The following is a 21,574-nucleotide window of genomic DNA, read 5'->3' on the forward strand; positions in this document are numbered from 1 at the left end:
TAAAATTCATAGATAGTATTTATATACAATAGATAAATATTTATGAAATAAAAATCAGACAGCATTTTTTTTTAATTGAAACTTTTTTTTTTTGTTAAATCGCAAGAACAATAAGTAGTACGGCCTTGAATAACCGGTACGAACTCAATACTTTTCTCGGTCTGTACCATTCTAGAAATAGAACAATTATTAAAAGAAATCTAATAATGTGTAAGAAAGATTAGTGGTTTTTCCGACTTCGTTGCCAATTGCTTACTAAGAAATTAATTTGCGAATGAGTATTTTAATAATTGATTAAATAATCTGAGATTGAAATACTTTTGCAGGTATTTTTTTTATTTATTTCAGAAATATATATATTTTTTATTTTATTGAACAGTTATATTTTCTTGAACTAATTTATTTTAATTATTTTGTATTTTCAAAAACACTAGATGTAATTTTTAGTTTCTGATATATCGAATATATATTTAAATTTCAAAACAATTGAGCACAAGATTTAAATGAATCTCAATATTTTTTATCCCCTTGAATTTAAAAATAAAGGCAATTTTATAGTTGAATCTGTGCGTTGTTTATAAGCAAGCGAACACATTAAGTAAACATTAAGAATTCTGGTAATAACATTTGATATGACATTTCGTACCGAAATAGTAGAACTGCATTAAATTTCAAGCAAAATATGTTAGATACACCTTATTTGACTCCTTTTCCTTATTTATGTTAAGAGAATAATTCAGAAATGCAAAGCACTGAATAATGGATGTAGGAATTGTAATAAATTAAAGATCAGTATAAAAATTTTTAATAAACAAATAAAAGAAAAAGCTATTTATCTGCTTGTTACTTTTTACTTTCTCGTAATATAAAGAAAGCATAGTAAACGGCAACAAATCTGAGCTTGAGATTTTGACGATTCTAAACTTCTAAAATGTCCGTCTGCCTATGACAAAGATAACGCAAAAACACTTTGATCTAGGTGGATGAAATTTGGTATACCATCTTTATACGAAATGTGTATATTTCGATCAAATTTTGAGCAAAATACGCTCAGAGGAAATTCGTTTGTCCGGCTGTTCGAATATAATTTAACACGATAATTACAAAACGAAGAGAGAGCTAAATAGATAAAATGCGCTGCACAGAATTAATATCTGTTGAGATATCTTACAACATGGAATCTTAAATTAAAAATGCTCATGAAACTATAGAGACGAATCCCCCCAAAAACTTTCTGGCATCCTTCCGGCTGTCCTCTCCCTTTCCGCATGAAAATTATTGACTTTGGACAAGGCCGTATGTCATGAGTACTCACATTTTTTTATTACCCAAGACATTTTAAAAACCGAGATAATGCAGGAAGTTGATGGTCCAATAAGAGTATCCCCTCTTTTCAGACCATTGAGTAGAGAGTTTCACAGAGTTTTGGGATTCATAAAATAATGAAGAAAACGGAGTATGCATTTTGGATTCTTTTTTTAACTCATACAAAATGAAATCCGACACAAAACTACAATCTGAGTAGCAAGATTACATACTAAATTTTATTTATTTGTATAGTTGCGTGTTTCAGTTATCGCGCGCACACACAGAGAGTAATAGATGTTCATCCTATTTGATTCAAAATTTGATGCAAATCCACCCTCTAGAACCTAAAACTATGCATAATTTCATCTATCTAGTTCTTTAAGTTTTGTAGTTATCTTGTACACCCCGTATTCGGACAGCCAGATAGGCAGAATTTTTGAGGATGGTATTCGTTCAAAATTCAATAAAAATCTTCAAATTTGATATAAAAGCCATATATTAAATTTCATCTGTCTACCTCAAAGCATTTACGTGTTATTGTTTTTACAGACAAATGTAACTCCAGAAACTTGTTTTTTCGAAGATGTCAAACATAGAGATTTGCCAAAATCTCAAATTAAAAATTTTGACAATTACAATACTTTATGCACACGTCAAATAAGAAAAAATAAAGAAAAAGTAGAGAATGCTAAGATACCATAAATTTAATTATAAAAAAGATTGCTTGTTAACGTATTTAGCTTTCCCTAGATAATTAGTCGTTTATCGATAATTTATTACTTTACATTATGTATAATTTTTAGGTATATTTATATATATATATATATATATATATATATATATATATATATATATATATATATATATATATATATATATATATATATATATATATATATATATATATATATATATATATATATATGTAATGATATTTAAAACTTTTAATCCAAATTAATTTCCGAAACTTTATCATAATTTAGCCCATCGTAACTTCATTCTAAAATATTCTCTTATTTCTTGATCCAATTCCACTTTCGGTTTAATTAATCCCTTTGTAAAAATAATGCGCCATCAGTACTACGTTCTAAAAGAAAGTGATATCTTCTGTGCTCTTGAAAAGGTGTCAAAGGGCAACACGTGTATTGAATTGGCGTGTGGCTAGAAATCCTATGTTATATAAGACTAGTGATGATTTGTTTCGGCCCTTTTTTTGCCCTTTTGCCTTCTTTCAAACTTCTGCTTTTGTACTGCGCCGCGCCTTCTTGTAAAATAATCATGTCTGTCTCCCGGAAGAGAATAAAACGAAATTAAAACTGCAAAGTCTCTTCACTGCTTCGAACCTGCATTCTACTTAAACCAAAATATGTTACACACACACACACACACATATTCTTATTGATGTCAAAATTTTAATGTCCCTAATTAGTTATAATTAAAACTAAATTCTTCTAATTGAAAATAAAGTCTTAAAAGAAATCACTAATGCAAATATTTAGTTAACAAGCAAAGAAAAAAAAAGTTGTTTATATTTTCATACAACACTGATTTTCTAAGTGAAATCACCTCTTCGATTGAATTTAAGCCGATTTCTTCTCGACTTAAGAAGAATTAAGTTTAGTCACACTTCTAGCTGCTGAGTTACTCAGAAAATAACATTTTCCGGTTCATAAAATCTGGAACCATTTCGTTACTGGAATTCGTTATAAGGTATCCGCCTAAGTGAAAAATCCATTTTTGACCAAAACACATCATTTGTTTCATGTTTCGACTAAAATCCTGCTATTTTACCTTTTCAAACCTGTTTTTCCTTTAAGTCTACAATAATTAGAAATGAAATGAAATATATTTTAAAGAATTTAATAGCTGAACATGGAACAATAAACAATACTGTAAATAATGTTTTTCATCATTTTTATTTAGATTATTTAAAAATTCTTGCCTTTTCCGATGCCACTTCCTTTACCATCTGCTACATATTATTTTAAAATATTTCCAACTTGAGTTTCTTTGCTTTTGATGGCATTGTAGCAAATTTAGATCATTCAGAATCTCTAAAATATCTTGGATTTTCTACCTATGCTGTCATTTCTGGCAATAAACGCAGGGAAAGTATTTAAATTATACTTGGGCCAATATTGTCAGTTTAGTTAAGTTACATTTTCAAGTTAAACCAGTGAAATTCCCCGAAACTGTCTGGCATACTCTGGGATGAAAATGTTATTCCTCACTCCCTCAAAATGATGGACCTCAAATGATGGACCTTGGGTGGTTATTCCTCAAAATGATGGACCTCAAATGATTGACCTTGGGTGGTTATTCCTCAAAATGATGGACCTTGGGTAGGGCAGGGAACACCTTACATGGCAGAGGTGTACAATAATTACGAAATATTAACCTTTGGTGCCGGCGTCCTGGCATAGGAATAGTGCATCTTCCCCGTGATCTGAATGTTCTGGGTTCGAATCCTGGTTCTGGCATGGTTGTTGTTCTATCTGTGAGGTATATGAATGCGCCCCCCTGTAAAAAGGGGTTGTGTAAGGAATGTGTGTATTTCATCTTCATATGAGCTAGAAGTCAGACTTCTACCCTCGGATGCTCAGGGGTCTTTACCCTCAGAAGCTATTGCACCCCCTTGCCGTGGTAACGCGGACACGACATCATCATCATTAAGCTTTGGCGTGAATGTCGCATTTTTACTGAATCTATCGAGTGATTATTTGCGTTTAATGCCTGGTATGCAGTTAATGGTATCCAAAAATCGAATTGTTTTAAACGCGCTTTTCCCAACCTAAACTGAATACAGTATTTGTCACGAAATTCCATCCTAAATTTGGTATATTTAAATAACTACATTTTTATTGATTGCATTTACATGCTTCTAAAATTACAGACGGACACACGATCAATCTCTTTTTGGATATGGCTCAAAATTTAATAAATGTCCACATTATAGATATTAAATTTGTGTACTGAATGTTATCCACCTAGTTTCCTTCGTTTTGTAGTTATCAAGTTAATAAGAATGGATTTTGATTAAATTTTGATAAAAATCTAGAAATTTGGTGTAAAATCCATGTACTAAATTTCATCTGACTATCTCAAAACGTTTTGAATTTATTTTTTTTTTGTCGCAGACAGACAGGCATTTTCCAAAAATGAGTTTTACGAACACAGAGAGGTCTAAAACCTGGAAATCCTTCTAAATATCGAGTTTGAATTTTTTGACGATTGCTACTTTTTAGAAATATTTTTTCTATACTTCATATACGAGAAATTAAAAAGTGAAGAAATTCAATTTGCTGCGCTGATGTGCTTACATGGCAGATCACAATTTGAATTTTTTTTTTAAAAAGAAATATATTCAAGGAACAATAAAAAAGGGAATAACTTACAAATCTAGGAAGTTTGAACAAATAATTCCTTTACATCTGAATGAAAATTAAAAACAAGCTTTTCAAACCCAGTTTTCTTCAGTGTGGTGTTTCAAAATTTGTTATTTGTCTACCTCTTTTTATTTTGTATATAAATATGATATATTTGCTTTCATTCATTTGTATATAAAAAGGATATTATTAAATAAGCAATCTCTATTGTTAAAATAATAAGGGGAAAATTGATCAGTCACCTAACCTCAACCACTAAACGCGGGAGAGCACCTCGAAATGAGGATGAGATGCTTCCGGTATGGTGGTTGAATCTCGCCACCCTGAAGGCTACACAAAAAGGTGGGGGGATCTGGCTCCTCCCATGGATGACGGAATGTACTTCCTTCGGGAAGGGTTGTACCGTGGCCGGTGATGGCCCTTAGGACTCCACCACAGTTCCCGCTATTATTGCTGTTGCAGCGGTCCGGTTATTCAGCATTATTTATCCGTGTGTCTTCGGGCGGGTTGGAGAGTCAATGATATGATATAATAACCTCAACCACTGGTTCGATTTCGCCAATTTTTATTTCATATGAAAGCTCATGATTAAGATAATTCGTCAATGATCGCCTGTCTCCTCTATGACCTCATTTTCATAATTATCGAAAAATATATAAGGCTCACCTTTAGCAATTAGGCCAATTACGTCAGTTTTATTCACTAGTTAATTTCGTCACTTTTCAAGCATAGCTAATCAGTCAGCATGATCTATGTTTATTGTGGAAGAATGTTTTAAAAAATATTGTTTCCATTTGCTATGGTAAAATGAAATGGCTAATTTATTACTGTTAATATGAAAGGTGAGCAATCAGACGCCAATTTTAATAAAGCTGAACAACTAGACGATATTATTTTAAGCTGAAAGCATAAAATAATATCTATCAGTTTATTTTTTGTTTATCTAGTGAAAATAATTAACCGAAAATAATTGAAGTGCCGATCATTTACATCGATCAACTAATTCTGGTGCCATAGTATCATTTTTCTTTTTTGCTAGAATCAAAATTGATAGTATTCAGGGGAATAGAGAAACTTGGAGAATTTGCCTTGCCCCCCTCTCCCCCTCCGTTGGTAAAATTCTGACGCCGCTTCTGAAATTTAGAATATTTCATATTTTAAATTTTTAGTTCAAAGATTTTGTGTATTATCGTATTCACAGACAGACAGACATAATGCCAAAGATATGTTTCTCGGACTCAGGGAGATTCATTAAAATTTCGAATTCGAGTTTTTGGCGATAACGATATTTCCTCTATCGTATCGTATAGGATAATGTAAAAAGGGCTAGGAGTAACTCATATGACATGCGATGTGTTATTATGTGTGCTCCATGAATCATCCATTATTTTCAATCACCTTTTGCATTCTGAAAACAATATTTTTCAACTGCACAGCGTAAAATTTCCTGTGCGAATGAAAGGATGTGAAAAATGAATACTGTTCTTCAGATCAGAGATTGTTTGAAATAGGCTTTTTACACACAATCTTTCAAAATTCTAACGGCAGAAAAGCTCATGGTGTAAGATCAGATGATCATGATGGCCATATTGTCTGAAAATAATGATTATTTATATGCTATTATATTATATGCTTAAGAATTGGTTTTGAAGAAAGTTTGAAAGGGAGTAATATAAGTTACTATGCCATCTTGAATGAAAACAATATTTTGAATACGGAATAAAACGATTTGTATGCAATGGAACTTGTTAAAAAAACATTAGGATTCTCTTTCACCCACTCTTTTGTGTTCACTTGTTCAAAATACTTGTTCAAAAACTTTTGTGTTCACTTATACAAAAAATGCGATCCCCCTGAATATTCGAAGTTGAAGAGTTATTCTTACCCTTGAGCGCTATAAATTGTTGTGCGATTTTTAGCCAAATTCCTGTATTATCCTGTTGTACTAGTTGCACTTTCTGTATCTTTTATGGATAGAAGTGAAACATTTATATAATATGCAATAAAAATATAATTTTCTCACCGGGGGAATCGGCTTATTGTCTTCATTTCTAATAGCTAATTTTGCATTTTCATTATACGACTGACATGATAAAATTACTGCAGCATTAAACATATCTTCAAGGTTATAATCGTCGACTTATTTTTGTCTCCACATCTTTTAATCATTGCGTGAAACCTTTTAGTCATTTGCCATGATCAGACATTGAACCACGTGTAATATGTTCTATCTCCTAAATTTAACGAAAAGTTATAACTACATTATTATAATTTAAATAAAATAATTTTATGAGCTGAGAATTTTCTTTCACAATCCACATTTTTCACAAAGCATAGAGTCTTAATGCTTTTCTGTAACAATAAACTTGTTCAGTATCAAACGGATAACAGACACGTTCATATGATGGGCATTTAAGGGCTTCAAAAAACATCACCTCTTCTTCGTAATTTGTTAATATTTGAGTAAATGAGATATCTTTTTCAGGTTTTTTTCAGTGCAACTAATAAAATAAAATAAATTGTTCAATTTTGCTTCAGTAATAATAAGAATAAATTATCTGGAAAAACAAGCATTAGATATTTGCGGAGCGCCATCTATTGATTAAAAATGTAATTTTTTATTTGCTCAGAGGGATGGATTATATGCTAATTACTTTATGTTTCGTTGGAAGTCTTAGAACAGGCTCTATAGCTTTCTAATAGGCGATTTTTCACTATATCAACTTTGTATGCATGGACACAATAATCAGATAAACCTAACAATGGAAATAAGTGAAATTTGGCATGTGGTCATCATATTTTAGAAATATTCTATTAATCATCAGCTAAATTTAAATGAGGAATCAAAAGGTGAAAATACATTACTATAAAACACAGCGTGCAGTTACAAAATATATTACAGCGACATTTAAGTTTTTTATGGCACTTTGGGAGCATTCAACTCCAATAGGAACTTCAAATACACAATAAAGAAATGCAAAGCTATTAAAATAACTGCTTTAATGCCTACCATACTTTTATGTTTAAAAATACTTTGTTGAGTAAATTGTAAACATGAAGATATGCATAAGATATATAATTGGATTCAAACACAACCAATTACTCCCATTAAAACAGCTAGTCGCTAAAGGCAATTAGTTAAGTTACCGGAAGGATAATGCAAAAATTTTATCTTTTTTTAAATCAGTATTTTTAGATTTTAAATTCAATTAAATATAATTCTGAATTGAATTTATAAAGTTTTTTTTTCTCTTGGATTATTTCAACTGAATACTTGAAACTATATAATGATTCATTTTTAATATTTAAATTAAAAGGAGTGAATCGGGGCCAGGACGAAATGACGTATAAAAACAAATTTTTCTGTAACATCTTTTACAAGTAATAATTGTCTGATATTATTGTGGATAAATTTATATCTTTAACATGCTTTTGAAATCGGCATATTATTTTGCATGTATCCTAGATTTACTGGGAAATACTCACAATTACCATAGTTTAATTGAAGTTTATTGGGTCATCAAACTACAAATTATAGACATTAATTCTATTTACTTCCCAACGATACCTACTCTTGGGAATTTGTAAATGAATCGTTGGCTCTTAAACCCTTTAATCAAAAGATTTCAAATAAAAATATTTAATGTTTAACTTCCAAAAATAAATGGATTATTTATTCCAAAGTATCAAACGATTTTCTAAATCATTGCCCATGAAAATTCAGACGATACTTTATTGTGCCAAACGATTCAGTTCCAAAAATTTCAGTAAATAAAAATTACTATCTAATTGATTTAAATCAACCAAAAAGGCTAAGTATTTTCACATTTGAGGTTTGCTAAAGATTATGATTAAGTTAAAAATGTTTCCCCACTGCATTTTTTTTCACGCTTGATGAAGTATGAAGCAACCAAGGAAGTAGTGGTTGATGGTTTTTTCTGGTGCTGAAGTGAATTCAATGAATCAAAAACTTTTTTTACTGGCTCTTAGAGCTGTCATATTCTATTGATGGCTAAATTAAATTAACTTTTTCCAACTAAATGTTTTTAAGTTACTTGTTGGTTCACTTCCGCTTTAACAATATTAAAAAGAATTTAGTGAGCAAACATGAATTAAAATGTAACTTTCCATTGCATGGATTTTTTATTTTATTAATTGAATTGAATATTAAATTAATTATTAATTGATAATTATTTTTCTAGAATATAGTATCTTATATGCATATATGTAATGATATCACTTTATCTAATTTAAATCCTAATTAATTCCTTAATTTTATCATAATTTAAACCATATTAGAAAGAAAACACTTCATTCTGAAATTTTTTCTTATTTCCTGATCCAATTCTATCTTTTTTACTTAATGAACTTTTAACACGCTCTCTATAAAACTGCAGGTCTCAGCTTTTCAGCCTTTTTCTCACATTCTAAGTGAAGGGATAAAAATCCTAACTGCTAACAACGTTTTTAAGATACCTAAGATTCCCTTTCCAAAATCGACAGGTGTCAAAGAAATAATTATCAAAATCACATAGTAAAATCACTGAAGGGAAATAGTTTTTTTCTTCTTTTCACTTGCATCATAATGTAAACGGACGCCAGTTTCATCTGATGAAACTGACATCGTTTACATTGTAAAACTTCTCAAATATATTTTACACACACATATATATAATCTGACAACTTTTTCTAATGGGTTATATATAACAATTTCAACAAAAATAGTTTGATTGAAGCAAGTTGATTATGTCCAGAAGTTTTTTTTCCCCCTTTAAAATTTGTTACAATGTTCGATTTTTTAAAATAAAAATTAGACAGCATTTCAACCATATTTTTAGATGCATGTAGGGTCATGGATATAGATAGATATCCTAATTATTTTCCTCGTGTTTTATGCTAATGAATTTTCTACACAATTTTATAAGTAATAAATATTAAATGTTTGAAATATAATTGGTATTGTGTTTATGCTAAAATTAAAACATTAAATAAAGGCAATTCTGCTCATTTCCTAACGACTTTAAATTGGCTTCATTATGAATCTACTCTCATTTTTTTAATTATCCAATCAAGTATTTAAACTACACTTGTGACCATGAAAGTTATAGACACAATTATATTATTGGCATAATAGACTTCTTTCGTAACCGTCACAGTCTTCAAACTCAGACGTGCGACTGTTTCTGACATTGGACTTTGCACCACCAGGAAATGGATAAACTGTTTACTTCTTTTTGGGAAACATCACGGCACAGCATCGATAGGCACAAACTGGTTTGTAAGCAAAAAAACATCGGTATTATTCGTCTGGTAAATCAAAGTAGCTTTGAAAGGTCAAGGGAGATTTTAGAAGAAAAGTAGAAAGAAAGCAATTCTTGACAAAGTGAATTCGTAGCAAAGAAAATGTTTGAATTATGTGGTCAGTTGAGCACTATTTCTTTTCTTCTATTCTTTTTCGTTGTAGTGTTGTACAAAGAGAAAGTATTACAATCGTGAGAAAAATTAGACCTCGGAATTTCGATTTATCTTCACGTTTGAGACTACCTTGTGGCCGAAAAATTATCAAATGAAGTGGTCAACATGGAATTTTCTCGTGTATTACTTAATAAATGTATTGCGTATTATATACCATTGGAGAACAATATTTGTGAAAGAGCCTAATAGCGTCCGAATTTTGTCGATTAATACATAAAGATTAAACGTATATTTTGAATGATTTTTTTCTCCAGCCGACTGAAAGCAAAATTTGACACTGGACTACAACTGTAATCTCTAAAGCATTTATAAAATTTTATTTAGTTAAAATATTGCGCTTACGTGCTTGTGAAATTGCAGACAGATAAGAGATCAACATCTTGACGGATTTGTTTCCAGGTATGATGGATATCCTCTACACTTTAGATGTTAAATGTGTGTACCAAATTTTATCTATCTAACTCCTCGCATTTTGTAATTATTGTTTTCAATTATATTCGGACAAATAGTAAGATAGACTACCTCGGAATGGACTGCGCTTAATATTAAAAATCTACACATTTAGTGTAAAAATCATTTACCAAATTTCATTCGTCTAGCTGAAAACGTTTCTGACTTTCTCTATTCATAGTCTCCTATGAATTCCTAGATGTAATTCCATAATTCCAAGATGTACTTTTCTAACACAGAGGAATCTCAAGCGAGCAGAACTCGTCAAAAATTTCTAGCTCGAATCTTTTGACCATTACGATAATTCTCTTTCAATATTTCGCATAAGAGAAAGTAAAAAAAGTTTTCTTTGGAATAACATCTACTTACCTCTTTATAAATATCTGAATAACGCAACAAGTTGAAAAGATGAAATGCGGAATGTGGTTCTCATACTAAAATTCATGATTTCTATAGCGCTTCATTAAATAAATCAGCGATAGAAGTTTGACTGTCCATTTATCCCCGCGTATGGGAACACAAAGACTCAAAATTGCAATGAACTAGACATGTGAAAGTAAATAAATTATTTTTGCATCTAAATTTTATATCCATGTATAGCTTTGGATATATATATATATATATATATATATATATATATATATATATATATATATATATATATATATATATATATATATATATATGGGCAGGTAAACATAGATATAGTCTGCCTGCTGAGGAATTTAATCCAAAGCTATACATGGATATAAAACATATATATACATGGATTCTATCGCTGATTTATTTAATGAAGCGCTATAGAAATCATGAATTTTAGTATGAGAACCACATTCCGCATTTCATCTTTTCAACTTGTTGCGTTATTCAGATATTTATAAAGAGGTAAGTAGATGTTATTCCAGAGAAAACTTTTTTTACTTTCTCTTATGCGAAATATTGAAAGAGAAAGATATATATATATATATATATGAACACGATAATTCAAAATACATTGAGCCAGATGAGTAAAATTTAATATATAATTTTAATACCGAAATTCTAGATTTTCGGATAATTTTAGCATAAATATGTGAACCAATAAGCTGTCTCATTCTCCATCTGTGTGTGCACTAGCACAATAACTCACAAATGTAAAAATCAGATGAATGATTTAGTGTAAAATTTTAAATCAAATTTTATATGTTTGTAATTTCGGACTAAATCTATGAATAGGTAACCTGTTTTTGATTGTTTTTCCATGTGTACGCAAATACAATGACTCAAAACCACAAAAAAGATAGCTAAAATCGATGAATTAAATTTCATTTCTTTGCGAAATGAAAGACATTCAATATTATATTTATGCTAGAAGATTGTATCAATTAGATTTATGTAAATAGAAATATATTTAAAAATTAGCGTAATCAATACATATTGTACAAATATATAAAAATCTGTACAATTGCTTCTGATTCAAATATATTATTTTTACCGATAGTAGTTGCCGTTATGCAGGATCTAGGTAAATTAGATTTTTCACATTCTATAAGACAACTCATCAATAGTCTCGAATTGCTCTTTACGAACGTTACTTCCGTAACACTTCCTTACTTATCTGTGTAGTTTTGGACTATGGAGGCCTTGAAGCTCGAAATTCAATTTCATAAAAAAAGCGTTGTTTATATGGGTTTTTGCAAGTGTGGGGTGAAATTTTTTCAGAGGGTGATGCCTTCTCAAGTGCCATCCTCATCTTCTCTCAAATGTTTAAAAATGCATATACCAAAACAATTTTTGTGTAACTTCAAAAAAAGGATAACTCAATCGAATTCGTTAGGAAATATATCATAACGGGAAAAAATACTTAACAGCAATTTTGTTGTTTTGTTATAAGATTAACCATCCAAAATACGGCACTATATTTATTTCAAAATATTAAGCGGGATAAGAGGCAGGCACGTGATGAAATGTCGGTTTTTCGCGTTTAAATAAAAGGCTATTTGTCTGAGAGTAAGAATTTAATAGGAACATACATAATAAAAAAAATCCCTCTAAAACAAGCCTTGAAATATTAAGATAGTTTGATTGGATCAAGAATGAATTTAAAGGCATAAATCTGGAAATACATATTTTTTAATTTGCCTGAAACTTTAGGTAATCCACTTATGTATACTTGGAAAGGAAATGTAAGATACAAATTTCAGACCGATATCTGCATTATTATCCAAAAATTCAACTTATTTGGAAAGATAAGGTCCTGGAAAAACGCCTCAAAAATTATAAAAAGAATATTTCACCTGATGATAGGGCATATTATATCGGGACATGGAAGATTTTCTGAATACTTTTACAGATTCGGAAAAGGATGCAAGACAACAGATGTATACGTAGGGAAATAGGCTCAGTCCAACATTACATACTACATAGAATGTGTCAAACTCAGAGGAAGACTCTTTATGGATAATTATAACATAATATTACACCACCCTGGAAATTTAAAAACATTAAAGAAATAATGGAAAAGATGTCCAACCTTTTACCAACATTTTGAAGATTCTTTGAACTTTTGTTGGCCGTTTTATGCAAAAGTGGGAGAGTCAAAGAGCATAACAATCAGTCACAATTTCCTGTGTATACGGTTTAGTTCTATCGGTAACGGGGTGACTGGCTGTAATTAAAAAAAAAGTACTTTTCCATCAATCTGAATTCGTGAAACACTAAAAATTCTTATTCTAAAAGTGCCCCTTTCCCTCCCCCCCCCCCTCTTATCTAGTTAGATAGCCTAAAAAATGTAATAGTCTGTTTTGGATATCTAACCCTATAACTTAAAGCAGCGAATTGTTGTTACGTATTTTTTCATATCAATGTACAATTCGAATTTACTAATGTAATGAAAATCAAAACTTGAAAATTTCTCGATGGTTTCAAGATTTTAAAGTGTTTTATCAGAGAAATCTCAACTTATCTCTTTCACAGTTTCAAATACTTCAAAATACTTTTTACGGTTCATTTCTTCCGCTAAGTATCCTTAACAAGGTTTTTGATCCTACGGAATTATATGGCTTGATTTTGTTACAGACTATAAAATACCTGTAATATGCTGTTATTCTGAAATTATGGCCGTCTGTTATTCTATACAATAGTTAATAGTTAATTACAAAAATGAAACAGTTTTGTTCAAGTATTGACAAAAAAAAAATTCAAGATTACATTGTATAATTTTAATCATGCATAACGTCTAGGAATCCTTAAATCATATTAAACTAAGTAACATTACATTATCCCCTTTATCAAACTTATTATGGAAAACGATTCTTTCTTTTTCAAATAATCCTTTTTTACAAACTACTTGCTACGGAAATTTTTTCTTTTGTCATAATTTAGTTTTTTCATATTTTAAGTTAATTTGCCCTTTATTTTTAAATCCTTATTTTAATACCTTTTATTTTTTAAGTTAATTTGTGTCATATTTCTTTCATTGGGATTTTATAGTTTGGGATTTTAAAATTGTACTCCTTTATATTCTTCATAAAAAATACTCTGTTTTGTTGTTTTCGTTACTTAATTATTAGTTTATCGATAAATATGATTAAATTTTTGTTTTGTAGCAGAGCTCTTCAGCAATAACCTGTATTAGTTGTAGTGGTTCTAATATTGTATCATATAACACATGAATGTAGTTGAAATTATAATTTTTGTACGGTTTTAAGTTTATAGAGCAGTAACAGAAAAATGTTCTTCGTTTTTTAATTCAGTTTAAAAGAGTTCTCATCTATTTCGTGTTTTACTATTTTTTTTTCTATTTCTTCTTCTGTAATATATCGTCATTTTTGGTGGTTATTTTTAAAACATTGATTAATTTCCTTATTTTGCTTACAAAAAAAAAAAAAAAAAGGAAAGGAAATTTACCTATAATAGAAAATTTAAGAGATAGTAACTTAAAGAATTTTCGTGTGATCGGTTTTATGCTTATTTACAATTATCATTAAATCACTACTTTTAAACCAATAAAGGATGTGTCAAAAAACGTATTAAAAATATTTTAAAATAGGTAGAGTATTTATAAATATAAAAATGAGTTGTCGATAACTCCTAATTAATGAAATGTTTAATTAAAAGAACTTTGAAATTTGACAGACTTTGAATTTTTCCTCGTCTTATATAATAAGTGCATAAAATACAATTATTAAATTTTGCACACTTATTATACAAGATAATTAATTGAGTACATACACAGATACTGTAATATGGTACATACACAGTCACAATATTTATATTTAAACACGGACATTTATATTTAGAAAAAACGCCGGTCGGTAATACAAATAATTAATGCTGAAAGAGTAACTATTTTTCAATCATTCTAAAGATACTTAAAATATATCTTTCACAGAGAGGTGCAGTGAAAACGAACTTGAAGATTTCAAATGGAAAATACTAAATTGATTTAAATTTCAATTGATTCATGTGGATCAAAGATATTTTCTGGAATCCGATCCAAAACTAGAATCTTCCGTTCGAAGCCGAGGATATACTAAAAGCCATCGAGGACTAAAAAAGGAATAAAATACTTTTTATGAATAAGAAATTATGAAAATATTTCATTCTTTATTAGGAAAAACATTAGAATTTAGAATATTATCAATTGGAACTATTCGTTTATCTCTTCTACATCATTGCCTCTTTTGACGATCAAATTATTTTTAAGACTAGTCAATAATTTAGAGCTATACTCAAGTGTGGACAATAAATATGCAAACCTTTTATTTTTTTAAGAAAAAAAAAACTAACTTTATTTTATTACAACCAGAATCTAATTAGGGTTCATGCATTGATCCATTTTAAGAGTTTCTTTTTTGATACAAGGATAAATATTCGAAACACTTCCTATCGCAGAATTCACAAATTTGTTTCACTTTAGATGAGGGCTCTTTATCCTCGTCTAAAGTCGTACTGTCTGGTTCCACAGTGGTTTCATCACCCAAAGAACCCCGAGATTCAGAAACCAGTTTTGTTGATATTGCAGAGGCGGCTTGCATTCCCTCAGGTAACACCAAATCTAAAGCATCTTCGAGCATTTTTTGCTCGGAATCTGTCAGAAAGAAATTCTTGTAGTCGACATCTTGTAAGCTCTCGAGTAGGGAATTAATTTGCTGCCGAGAATACGATTCGATCTTGTTCTCTTCAGACAAGAGAGACGCATTTATTCTTTTGCAATAAGAGCCGAGATCCTCCGATTCTGCACTTTCTTCAAACAAGCTTTTGTAACATCTCTCATACACGGCCTTAAGACACAGCGAAATGATCTTTGCATAAGTAAAGCATTGAGTGTCGCTGAATATCTCGAAAACAGTTGCTTGAGTCAAAGAACATAATAACACAAAATGAAAATACGTTGGATTTGTCGACATTTTGACATATCTCATCAGAGCAGATTTCATAAATAAGTCAAAACAGTGCATTAACTCGTCAGCCGACATTTTGCTGAAAATGGATCGAAATTCCTTTTCAAACGTCTTGCTTAACTTGTGAATAACGTCATAAAAATCGTCGGAATGTTCAGAAAGAAGCGGAGGATATTCTTCCAGACTTTGATATGTTGCATGCACCAAGCATAATTCAGATGATAATTTTTCTATACAAAATGCCATTTCAAAAAGCACTGAATGAACTTTCTAAAACATTTAACTACTGACCTTTTCACTTTAAGACTTCTGAGACCAGCTCTTTTCGACGATTGCACTTATCTGAGAGGTGAAAAAGAAAGATGAGTGGTTGTTCCGTCTCTTAAATCCGCGAATAATTTCATTTCCCCTATATGTAAGTATCATCTCTTCCTTTCATTTCACCTCTCAACCCCTTTTTTTGAAGAAATAAACGCTTCTGTACTCATGCGCAAAGGTGAGGAGAGTTTTCGAATCCGAGAAGGAACAGTAGCTTGTAAATAAATCCGTATCTTCTCTACTTAGCTCAGTTCAGTTATATTAACGTCCCGTTTTAAAGCAACACTAAGGCTAATTTGGGTCGGACTTCGTAATTCTGAACCACGGACAGATGACGAAGACGACATCTTAGGTATCCCCCCCCCCTCCTGTACTTACTCACCAAAGCAGGGGGGAGGCATTTGGCCAGACGAATTTATGAACTAGACTCGTTTACACGACGGTTCTTCGGCTGAATCGGGTCTCGAACTTGAAACCCTCTGGTTTCGAAGCTGAGGTCACTAGAACCCGACACCGACCACCACACCTATCCAAAATGCTCGATAAGCTCAAAATACAACGGAATTAGGATTTTAACTATACCATGCTTCAAACGTAAAGTACACTGAAAACTTTTTAACATAAAAAACATTAATAGAGTTGTACAAAATAATTATGGATTCGAAGCCTGTAATCACATTGAAGATTACTACATATTGTTGACAGATTTTATTTATTTATTTTTGCTGTTTACCGAGGCATGAATTATGTAATTAACACATGATTTTATTGTCAATTTCTTTATTGTAAAAGAGCATTTTAATCAAACTTTGAAATTATTCAAATGAAACCCTAATTGTCGAAGAAAATAATCTCAGTACCTAAGATTTTATTTTTAAAACGTTATCTACCCCAATTTCATTTTCTATACTCTACTTACAATGAGCCTCATTACTGAATACTAGTCATGATCTAAAATAAATATCTAAAATAGCGCCATCAGATGTTTCTTTAATACAGATGACAAAAATATTAAAATGCTCATTAAAATTGTGTTGAGCAAAGAAACTAAAATGAGAAAATGATAATAACTTAATTGAATAAATTATGTTAAAATTTTATATTGCAAATTTGAAAGTCCCAAATTTGAGTTTACACTTCATAAAATTTCAATTTGGTCATCTTATTTTTCTTTAAATGAACCGATAGAGGAAATTTAAGGCTGCAGTGCACTGTTCGATGGTATCAATGGGAATTTTTAAAAAAATTCTCAAAATGAGCTCTAGAACTGAGATGGTGCTTGTTCCCCCATTAGCAGATGATGACTTCATAATTGCGTGGATCAAGTTTGTAGGATATGATGTTTCATAGTGACGATTACTAAAACTCATTTCTTTTCTATCCATATTTTTCAGAGATGTTTTCATTGCATTTATTTCATTCCTTCACGATTATAATGAGCCAAGAATAACTCGGTTATAGGATTCATCAGCAAAGAAAAGTTGATGCTGAGTTCTGGAGATGTCTGTGGTATTTTATCTGGTAAATATCAACTTTTTCTATCATCGTCCTGTAATAGCAACTTTTGAATGCAATCCTCTTTTGGAAAAGCAATAAACATGTCATACTTAATCAGGGTGGTTCGCTGTTCGTCGGTAACGGAAGAAAAGTCATAAATCACGATGTGCTGACTTATTCTACTAACAAAAACTAATCGGAATCAAAAAGAATGTTAATAATATTTAGTTTTAACAACTACGTGACCAAGATACATAGATCTAAATTAGAGATTATACAATAAAATTACACCAGAAATTCTAATTACGAGAGATTTTGAATCGCAGATAAATATAGATTATAAAATTTCGAATCAGCTAAATCTTTTACTAAAAAAACACATTCTTGAAATATTCAGTGGCGGATCCATTTCCCTTTCTACTATTAAGGTACCCGACTAAGTTCAAAAAGAATTTTTCATGATGTTTTTTGTATTAATACAGGGATAAAACGATGAATAAAAGTGAAATTATTTAAATATATATGTAGCTTTTGAAGAAAAAGGCTAGTTTGATGCAAGTTTTAGCAAAATCAGATTGTTCTAGAAAAAAAAAGTTCATTTTTTTTCTCTGTATCATTACATGTATAACATATCTTAGAATGCAACTATTATCTAAGAATTATATTCTAAAATAAAATTTGTGCTTAATATATGAAATCCTTTGAAATTTTAGAAATTTTTACAACAATATTTACATTAAACACTCATGAAACCACTTCTAGAGCCTTCAACATCAAATCCATAGTTGACTAGATCTTGCATAACATAACGAGTGCTAATTATAAAATTCATTAAGATATCTTGATTATTTTTTTGAGATATGACGGTACTCTTACAGTAGAATTATGAAAAAACTCGTGCTTCAGAAAATGCATCTAAAGTTTTGAAATGTTTATAAGTGAACATCACTTACATATCAATAGTTTGCTATAATTTAGTTTCTAATTGACAGAGAAAATAGAAAGAAATGGAAAGATATAATTGGAAACAGAAATGTACTTATTTTTTTAAACTAAAAAAAAATGCGAATCTTCACCCAAATGCACTTTTTCTACCTTGCCGAAAACCTTAACAATGGAATATACACAATATTAAAATCAATCCAATCATTTAAAACAATTTTGAATCCATAAACTATCTTTCTAAGCCAGAAATATTGATTGAAGACACTAAAATGTAGATTTATAAAAAAAGACTACCTACTAACTTGAAAACATTTATTTAAAACACTTTTATTTCTGTACATAAATAAAATTATATAAAAGGATAGCATAAAATCTAGTCTGTTATCAATGAGGATTGATTGCTGCATAAAATGAATTCAGTTTCGTGTAATATTAAAAATGTGAAGCATTTCCTTCCATAAAACTCGCAGATACGATTTACATTAAATGAATGCTCCTCTAAACACAAAAAGTTCATCTTTTTATCTATGCTGTCTTCATCATCCGAGAAAGAGTCAGATTCACATGACATATTCGAGGGTGGCATCAGACTCTCTGGGAAATCCTTCAAATGACACCAGATTTAAGGTGTCGTTGAGAATTTGTTCCTCCAAGTCTGTCAAGAGAAAATTGCTACAGTCGATATCCTGTAAGCTTGCAAGTAGAGAACACACCTGCTCATAATCAATTGGCAGTTCAAATTTACCATCTTTAGACTGGAGAGACAGATTTAGTTGTTTACAATGAGAAGCCAAGCTTTCGGTTTCTTTGCTTTTTACAAATAGGTCTTTGTAACACCTGTCATACACTGCCATAAGACATAGTGAAGATATCTTCGCAAAAGTAAAACAATGGAAATCTTCAAATGTGCTTATAACGAATGTGTAAATCAAAGAGCATAGCAGCATGAAATGAAAATGAGTTGGTTTAGAGAACAGCATCACGTATCTTGATATAGAAGCTTTGATAAAATAATTGTAACATTGCATTGCTTGGGTAGCAGTAATATATTCCAGTATTGACTGGAATTCCTTTTCGAAAATTTCTTTTAATTTGCATATGACTCTGAAAATATCTTTCGAATTATCAGTCATGTCGAAGCACTGTGGAGCAACATCAGTCAAACTTTGATCAGTACCATATACTAGGCATAATGTCGATGAAAACTTTTTGTTACAAAATGCTATTTTAATTGGAACTGCACAAAGGATGTGAATAATTAAACACTAGCATAGAAATAAATTATAGATTCTTGAGAAATGTTTATCCTCATATTGCATGTTCACAACGTCGGTTGTGATTGTTACTGCTGACCTACCGATTGCGAGATTAGGAACAAGTCAAGGCGTTTATTACTGTTGGGAATCTGTGGACCAAAGAGTTGCCACTGCATAGTCATAAATTCTGCATTTTTATTCTCAAATATGCAACACGGTTTCGAGATTGCGGCGACCATCATGTCATGTGATGCGTGTGACGTCAGAACGCCTGGTAGGCTCCTAAAGTAGAAACACTCGATACTTCCAGAGGCGATGGACGAGTGAGATCGGAGGCGGTTTACGTGCTCGTTATATGTAACCTTTTTAGGCTTAGCCATGTTTGGGTTCCCTTCTCAGGTGAATCCTGCCCCCTAATTAAATCTTATCCCATAAGTGTGAACATTTAAATGTTTTAATTAAGCAGTCGTAATAAATTAATTGTCTTTGTTACTCTTTTAATAATAAATTGTCTTTTTAATATTAGGATTAACTTTTTTTTTCAAAAAATTCACTTTACCCCTAGACGCATTCCTACATATATATTTATTTTTTGGAGAATAAATAAGACCTTGTATTAGTGAATAATTATGCATCGAATTACTTTTCCTAATGCAAAGGAAAATATTATACAAGATAATAAGTTCTACATTGCGATTTCTTTATATACTTTTTTACCTCTTTTTTTTTCAATCAATAGCTTTGAAATTTACTTGTTCGTAAATGCGATTGTGATACTAATAATTCAATATATAATACCAAAATCTGCAAAATTGGATTCATAATAATTTATTCCTTAGGTATAAAAGTATATCTTTGTCTGCTGGAACTAAAGCAGAATGAGTAAAATATAAAATTATTTTTTGTAATAATTCTGAATAATTACAAACTGGCTACTCCGACCTGTGGAAAAACTTGAATGACCTGGATCACCGCAATAGCAACACTGGCGGGAACTGCGGTTGAGTCCTAAGAGCCATCACCGACCACGGTACAACTCTTCCCTTGGGAAAACGTCCTGTCATCGACGGGAGGAGCAAGACCCCCACCTTTTCATGTGACCACAGGGGTGGCGAAAATCAACCACATACCGAATGTTTCTCATCCTCAATTATGGGGTACCCCCACCCGTGTGACAATAATTCTGAATGATAAGAAAGTCATTTAAATAAATAAAGACTATACAGCACTTTAAATACAGCAATTATAAGATAAAATATACCATGCGATTAACTGCTCAAGTGTATAAAAAAAAACATCGAGGGAAGTCTCCTCAAAAATTTCTTGCATACTCTCTAAAAATGCTGCTGTTTCTCCTACCTCTGCGTAAAATGAAGGACCTTTGGCATTGCTCGGAGCGCCATGAGTACTCAGCGTTTTATTTCCTGTGTGCTTCTTAATATAATTACGGAAACCAATATTCGTGCATTAATTGCATGCTGATGACGAACAACAGTTATGAAATATTAATCCTTTCGGAACGGGAAACCTCTATCCTAGATGCAAGCACGTGACA

This window comes from Argiope bruennichi, chromosome 6 (genome assembly GCF_947563725.1).
Source record: "Argiope bruennichi chromosome 6, qqArgBrue1.1, whole genome shotgun sequence".
NCBI lineage: Eukaryota > Metazoa > Arthropoda > Arachnida > Araneae > Araneidae > Argiope > Argiope bruennichi.